Consider the following 8,131-nt stretch of genomic DNA (forward strand, 5'->3'; position numbering starts at 1 on the left):
GAGTGTGAACCAGGTCGCACAGTGCTCATTATAGGTAGATACAAAAAAACATGAATTATTTAAATATATTTAGCCATTTTATCTATCTGCTGCCACAATACAATCACCTCAAGACACTTGTAAAACATAAGTGTCTGAAATTCTAACAACATGTCTGTGTCAGAGGTGCAGAATCTGAGGAGATCCCGGTCTTCTCCAGAGACTCGGATGGTGAGGCTGAATGTGAGGCAGCAAAAATCAGTCACCAGCCATAACATGCAAATACTGTCACGGTCCGGGAACCACGGGCACTAGGGGACATTGGCTCTGAGGTTTGTGGAGCAGCCAGAGTAGAAAACAGGCCTGGGACATCAGTCACAGAGTGTAAGGACAGAGTGACTGCGCAGTAAACAAGGTGACTGTATGTTTGGCGTGGGTGTGCTAGAGGTGCAGAGTCTAAGGAGATCCAGGTCTTCTCCAGAGCTCCTGATAGTAGAGATGTTGCTCTGCAGGACAGCTCCCAGGTTGCGGCCCTCCAACACACCCGTGCAGACACAGCTGACCAAAGTGGAAAGGTGATGTAAGCAGAGAACAGCACTGGAAGGTAAGACTCAAGGAATGACTGATACCACACAGAGGTACAAGAGATGCACACAGGGGATCATGCGTTAAATAAGTTTAGGATTCACAGGGAGATGCACACAGAGGAATGTGGGTTGCTCGGAGACTCAGGAAAACAGGATACTGGACCATAAATTAGGAACATTTATAAAGTCTGGAATATATTTAAAAAATGAAACCCCCGTGTGGTCATTCACCCCCTGGCTTTCCTCCGCCCCCTCCGGCTCTTGTGCCTCTCGTTCCTTCATTCTCCTCTGTGTCTCTGATCCTCTCCCTTCCCTCTGGGTGAGTGGGCCTGCCGGGCTCGGAGTTTCATGGACGATAGAAGCTGCAGGTGGATCTGGGCCCTACGACGTGTAGAATCCTTCAGTAACATGGCTTGGAACTGATTTATTTTTGTATTTATTTTATTTTTGGTTTTTCTCTTTTGTGCTCTGATACAAGAGAAACTCTGTGCCGCCGCCCCGCCTCTAGTCTCACCCACTCCGCGCCGACCCCCCGCCTCTATTCTCACCCTCTCCGTGCCGACGCCCCTCCTCTATTCTCACCCCCTCCGCGCCGACCCCCCGCCTCTATTCTCACCCTCTCCGTGCCGACGCCCCTCCTCTATTCTCACCCCCTCCGCGCCGACCCCCCGCCTCTATTCTCACCCTCTCCGTGCCGACGCCCCTCCTCTATTCTCACCCCCTCCGCGCCGACCCCCCGCCTCTATTCTCACCCTCTCCGTGCCGACGCCCCTCCTCTATTCTCACCCCCTCCGCGCCGACCCCCCGCCTCTATTCTCACCCTCTCCGTGCCGACGCCCCTCCTCTATTCTCACCCCCTCCGCGCCGACCCCCCGCCTCTATTCTCACCCTCTCCGTGCCGACGCCCCTCCTCTATTCTCACCCCCTCCGCGCCGACCCCCCGCCTCTATTCTCACCCTCTCCGTGCCGACGCCCCTCCTCTATTCTCACCCCCTCCGCGCCGACCCCCCGCCTCTATTCTCACCCTCTCCGTGCCGACGCCCCTCCTCTATTCTCACCCCCTCCGCGCCGACCCCCCGCCTCTATTCTCACCCTCTCCGTGCCGACGCCCCTCCTCTATTCTCACCCCCTCCGCGCCGACCCCCCGCCTCTATTCTCACCCTCTCCGTGCCGACGCCCCTCCTCTATTCTCACCCCCTCCGCGCCGACCCCCCGCCTCTATTCTCACCCTCTCCGTGCCGACGCCCCTCCTCTATTCTCACCCCCTCCGCGCCGACCCCCCGCCTCTATTCTCACCCTCTCCGTGCCGACGCCCCTCCTCTATTCTCACCCCCTCCGCGCCGACCCCCCGCCTCTATTCTCACCCTCTCCGTGCCGACGCCCCTCCTCTATTCTCACCCCCTCCGCGCCGACCCCCCGCCTCTATTCTCACCCTCTCCGTGCCGACGCCCCTCCTCTATTCTCACCCCCTCCGCGCCGACCCCCCGCCTCTATTCTCACCCTCTCCGTGCCGACGCCCCTCCTCTATTCTCACCCCCTCCGCGCCGACCCCCCGCCTCTATTCTCACCCTCTCCGTGCCGACGCCCCTCCTCTATTCTCACCCCCTCCGCGCCGACCCCCCGCCTCTATTCTCACCCTCTCCGTGCCGACGCCCCTCCTCTATTCTCACCCCCTCCGCGCCGACCCCCCGCCTCTATTCTCACCCTCTCCGTGCCGACGCCCCTCCTCTATTCTCACCCCCTCCGCGCCGACCCCCCGCCTCTATTCTCACCCTCTCCGTGCCGACGCCCCTCCTCTATTCTCACCCCCTCCGCGCCGACCCCCCGCCTCTATTCTCACCCTCTCCGTGCCGACGCCCCTCCTCTATTCTCACCCCCTCCGCGCCGACCCCCCGCCTCTATTCTCACCCTCTCCGTGCCGACGCCCCTCCTCTATTCTCACCCACTCCGTGCCACCGGCCCACCGCTATTCTCACCCACTCCGTGCTGCCGCCGCCCCGCCGCTACTCTCTCCCTTTCATTCTTTTTGCTGTTTTATGTCTGATATCTAATAAACTTCTATTATTTGTTTCTTTTTAAAGTATAACATTTTATTGTACAATTTGTATCTTTTTCAGAGAACAGAATCACACACTAAATGTATAAAAAAAAGATACAAAATGAAAGTTTCGATCGACAGAAATAAACAAATACAAATCAGCAGGAAAATACCGGTCATGGGGGGAAGGGGAAGAAGGAGCTCACTAGGGCTGATTAGGATAAACATAGAGATCATAAAAGGTTAAACTTCAACAAATTGAACTAAAAAACATTTTTTTAAACTTGTTTGGCACTTTAACTGACATTGTAGCAGATGGAAGCTCATCCCGTTGATCTGCAGATCTGAATTAATTTGGTAAAAATAGGAAATACATTGGTCAGGTGTTTCAGCCGGTGTGAGTCCTCTGATGTCTCATTGGAGGTCCTTTTATAACAAAACAAGTCCCGCACTCTATACATGGATAAGGACGCTCACCTGTGTGACTTCCCTGGTGTACAATAAGGTCTCCTTTTTTTTCTTTTTACATTCGTTTATTAGCGGACATCAAAACAAGGTTACAGTTATGAACGTTCGAGCAAAAGTCACAGATGCAACTACCAAATCACATGTGATTACTGTGCTTTACATACAGTTCTAGTAGAAGCATTTTGTGGATACAAAACTGTTCGGTTATCATCATACAAAACCTTTAACTTATATCTAGTAAGAGTATTCGATGTGCTTTCATGAAAGTGATAACCTGCAGTCGGGACACATTTGCGTTGTGAAAATCGTTACCGCATTGAACCGCGGAGCGCCGAATGTGTCATCAGAGCTATAGTGTAGAAATCATGTTGCGGGAAGTATGAACTCAGCCTCATCCAAGGCGAGAGTGCCGCGATTAAAAGGTAGGTATTAGCAAGGAAAGAGCAGAGTGAGCAGAAGGGAGTGTTAGGTACAAGCGGAGGGAAAGGGTTGAAAGATGGGCATGGTCCTGAATGGCTGCCAGTGTCCCCGTCTAATGAAGGACCCATCACCTCCGACAGCTGAGGAGCTCGGCTCCCGTCAGGGGAGGTCCCCTCAGGTAGTGTGACTCAGGAAGGCCACCACGTCCCCCAGGAGTGCGGCCTCAGCGTCAGTCTGATATAAGGTCCGCGTATTTGGTGGAGTGTTGGAAGTAGATCCACGGTCCCCAGGTGGTCAAGAACCTCCCTTCGGTGTTTCTAAGGGAGGCCGTCAGATCTTCCAGAGTATACACCTCACGTATCTTAGAGAAGCCACAACGAGATGGAGGGCGGGCTCGTTTGTTCCCCACAACAGGGGAATGGTGGCTCTAGCAGCATCTAATAGGTGGCGTGTGAGTGACTTTCGGTGTTTTGAGAGTCGGGCGGTTGACATGTGCAGCAGACATGCCGCCGGTTTGTCCCTGAGGTCCGTCATGGTCAGGTCCTGGATGACAGATAGCACTTGGTCCCAGAAGGGTTTCAAAACGGAGCATGACCAGAAGGTGTGTAACATCGTGCCAGAGTCTGAACCACACCTCCAACACTGGGCAGGGACCACGGGATTAATTTTGTGCAAAAGCCAGGGTACTCTATACCAGCGGGATAGAATTTTGTAGCCCATTTCCTGGACTTTGCTGGCCATGGACGATTTGTGGGACATGGTGAGTATGAAACGAGTCTGTTCGGTAAAGACGAGTCCTAATTCCCTTTCCCATTGCTGCAAGAACGATGGGCGGGTGGTGGAAGCGGATGCGCTGATCAGTTTGTAAATAAGGGATATTGCATGTCGCGCGGGTTCCGTCCCCTTACACATCATCTCGTAGTCTGTGAGGGGTCGCCCTGGCAAGTCGGATTGTGGTAGAAATCAAAGGGTGGTCCCGCACCGACAGCGGGATGGGGGACGAGATCCAAGGGAGCCCTTCCAGTGAGTACCGACAGGAAGCTCTGTCAAGGGCTACCCAGATCTTGCCGTCCCGGTGGGTGTGCCAGTCCAGGACCCTATTCAGGTGGACAGCTTTGTGATACAATTGGAAGTCCGGCAGGCCCCTCCCCCTCCCCCCCTTTATCCCGGGAGAGAGTCAGCGTTTTCCTGCTGATCCTCGGGTGCTTGTCCGCCCAGACAAAACTCACCACTTCCCTATGGAGACGTTGGAAAAAGCTGGAGGGGAGGAATATCGGCAATGCCTGGAACAGATAGAGAACCCTTGGCAAGATGTTCATTTTAATTGCGGCACATCTGCCAAACCAGGAAATGGTATGTGCCGACCACGCCCCCAAGTCCCTGGTTACCTCTGCCAGTAAGGGCGCGAAGTTAGCAGCGTAGATGTCTCAGGGATATCAGCTGTGATGCGAGTCCCCAGATATTTGAGGCTGTCCGTAGCCCATGTGAAGGGGAAACCTGTCCGTAAGCGGGAGAGTGTAGTGGGCGGTATGGTGATGTTCAGGGCGGCGAACTTAGAGAGGTTCGCTTTGAAGTCTGATAGGCGTCCATAGGTTGCGAGGGCATCTAGCAGATGAGGTGTGGACGTCAGGAGGTCAGTGAGGAAGAAAATCAGATCGTCCGCATATGCTTCTACCTTCTGTTCCCACGGGGTGGAGCTGAATCCCTGAATAGAAGTCGATGCCCTAATGGTACCCAAGAAGGGTTCCAAGGAGAGGGCAAAAATCAAGGGTGAGAGTGGACACCCTTGTCGGGTGCCATTGGATAGGGGGAAGTCAGTCGATTTCGCCTCATTAACCCTGACCGCAGCTGACGGTGAAGTAGAGTAGAGTGCTGAGATCCACTAGAGCATGTTAGCCCCTAGGCCTATGTGGCGTAGGACCGCCTGCAGAAAACCCCAGTTGACCCGATCGAAGGCTTTTTCGGCGTCCGTGGAGAGCAGGAGAAGAGGCCGTTGATTGGATTTGGCCAGGTGTATGATGTGCAGGACCCGGGTGGTGTTGTCCCGGGCCTCTCTAGAAGGGATAAAACCCACCTGGTCTGGGTGAACGAGGGAGGGCATGAATGGAAGTAGCCTGTTGGCAATGATTTTGGCAAATAATTTAAGGTCCACATTCAGGAGTGCAATCGGCCTGTGGTTACTACACTGAGTCGGGTCCCTGTCTTCCTTTGGTATGAGTGTGATCCATGCTCGAAGATATGTCTCTGGGCAGGGGATGGTCTTGTAATATAGAATTATAGGCCGAAAGAAAATTGGTAGAAATAATTTGTAGTACGCTACCGTGAAGCCATCTGGGCCCGGAGCTTTGCCCGCCCCCGCTGACCTCAGAGCTGACTCCAATTCTGACAAACTAATAGCAGTTTCCATCGCTAAACTGTCCAACTTTGGTATAGAGGGCATCTTAGATTTGGTAATGTATTCCCGTGCTTCAGCGGCAACAGGTGATCGGGCCACCCCTGGCTCCGCTGGATGCAAGTTATACAGGTCCTTATAGTAGGGGCGTCCCGAGGCTGGGTGACACCCCGAGCGGTAAACGAGTGTCACCCCGCCGAGACGTCATCGCGCACGCGCGTCAGTATGCTGATACCTGCCGGCGTAGTATGATCTAAACTCTTCCGCCATGTCACTCGAGGAGGACATCATATGGCCGGCTCAGGCTTTAATCTGAGAGATAAAGGATTTGGTCTGCTTACCTCTCAGGGCCCGTGCTAAGAGTTTCCCTGGTTTGTTTGAAAATTCGTAAAGTGTTCTCCTGCCCCCCAACAGACGCCGCTTCACCTTAGCGAACAGCAAATTATTAAGTTCCTCCCTAACGAGACGCAGCTCTACCTGTGTTGTGAGCGCCAGGGAATGTTTATACGCGGCTTCCAGCGTATGTAGGCGTTGTTTAGCTTCCCTCCCTTTTCCTACAGGCCCCATGTTTCACTAGGACGCCCCGTATGACACATTTATGGGCCTCCCATGCAATCGCGGGCGACGCAACCGAGGGGACATTGATGGCAAAGAAGGAGGACAAGGCAGCTTCCACGTCAGATTTGATCCGAGGGTCCTGCAAAAGCGATTCATTTAATCGCCACATGACGCATTGGGTGGGGGCCGTGGTTAAGGCTAAAGACATGTGCAAAGGAGCATGATCTGATAGGAGGATGTTATCAATCGAGACTGAACACACCCGTGGGAGTTCTTTATGTGGTACAAAAAAATAGTCCAGTCTCGAGTATGTTTGGTGGGCTTGTGAAAAAAAGTGTAGTCCCTATCCTGTGGATGAATGAACCGCCAAGTGCCTGTCAGGTGCAGGAGGTGGAGCTCCTACTTCAGTTTTTTCAAGTATGAAAAGGACAGGTGGGAGGTACCCCTAGATACGTCCAATAACGGGTCTATTGCAAAATTAAAGTCCCCCCTCCCCCAGCACCAGGATGCCATCTACAAATTCTAAGAGGTCCTGCACCAGCGTGCGAAGGAAGCCCAGTTGGTCTGAGTTTGGGAAGTCAACATTGGCTAAGGTCACCGGGACGCCACCTATTGTGCCCTTCAGGAGAATAAATCTGCCGTTGGCGTCAATGTATTGATCGGTGTAAGTCCATGGGACCGACTTAGCCAGGAGAATAGAGACACCCTTGGATTTTGAGATGGGGGATGGACAGGGGTAGTCGCGATTGAGCAACCTGGGGATCTGGTCACTTCGGAAATGGGTTTCCTGAAGAAACACGACCTGAGAGCCAGATGTCCTCAAATCTGTGAGCAGTCTAGAGCTTTTCTCGGGGATGTTTAGGCCCTGTACATTCAGGGAGGTGAACATCATATCCGCCATTTGTTCCAACAGGGCACAAGCAGCGATCCAGGAGGGAAGGGAAGGGCAGAAAAAAGTAGTAGGAGGGGTTTGAGGAAGAGAACCAGCAGGTATGTATGGAGAAAACTAGTGTGGTAGCGTGCCCACGGTCAGGATGTGGCAATCTTAGGCAGACTGGTATACACCCAAGAGTGTATGAATCCTGACCAGACTAAAGGTGCCCATACACTGCACGTTTATCGTACGATAATCGTATGCGATCGGGTTTTCGTACGATAATCGAGCAGTGTGAACGGAGACGTGCGACCGTTTCTACTGTACGGTCGCACGTCTTCTGTCGAACCAGCATGTTCGAAAACCAGCCGGGAATCGTACGATTCTCGGCTGGTTAGAACGGTGCTCGGAAGACAAATGGCGAGCGGGCCGGTGTGCGCACGCGCACACTGCCCGTTCAGCATTGCGGTCATCGGAAGCCCGCCCCTCAGGGGGGCGGGCTTGCGATGATCGAGAGTGCGATCTGCCTGTCCAAGATAGGCAGATCGTACGTTTTTTTAATCCCTGTACAACCATCGCAAGACTAAAGTCTTGCGATGGTTGTAGAGTGTATGGCCACCTTTAGGGTACAGGTCAATAACAAGTATAGCAACCCGTTGCGTAACGCACGGGGTAGTCCTCCATAGGGGTGGTTAGACAATCTATGCGAGTACGAATAGATCTACAATAATCGGTACAGAACCGTATGAGGAGATGCACAGCCCTCTCCCATTAGCGGAACAGCACAGGACGCAGATCGGGTCCGGACACCCCCC

This window comes from Nanorana parkeri, unplaced genomic scaffold, assembly GCF_000935625.1.
Source record: "Nanorana parkeri isolate BGI_ZX_2015 unplaced genomic scaffold, ASM93562v1 scaffold2166, whole genome shotgun sequence".
Classification (NCBI taxonomy): Eukaryota; Metazoa; Chordata; class Amphibia; order Anura; family Dicroglossidae; genus Nanorana; species Nanorana parkeri.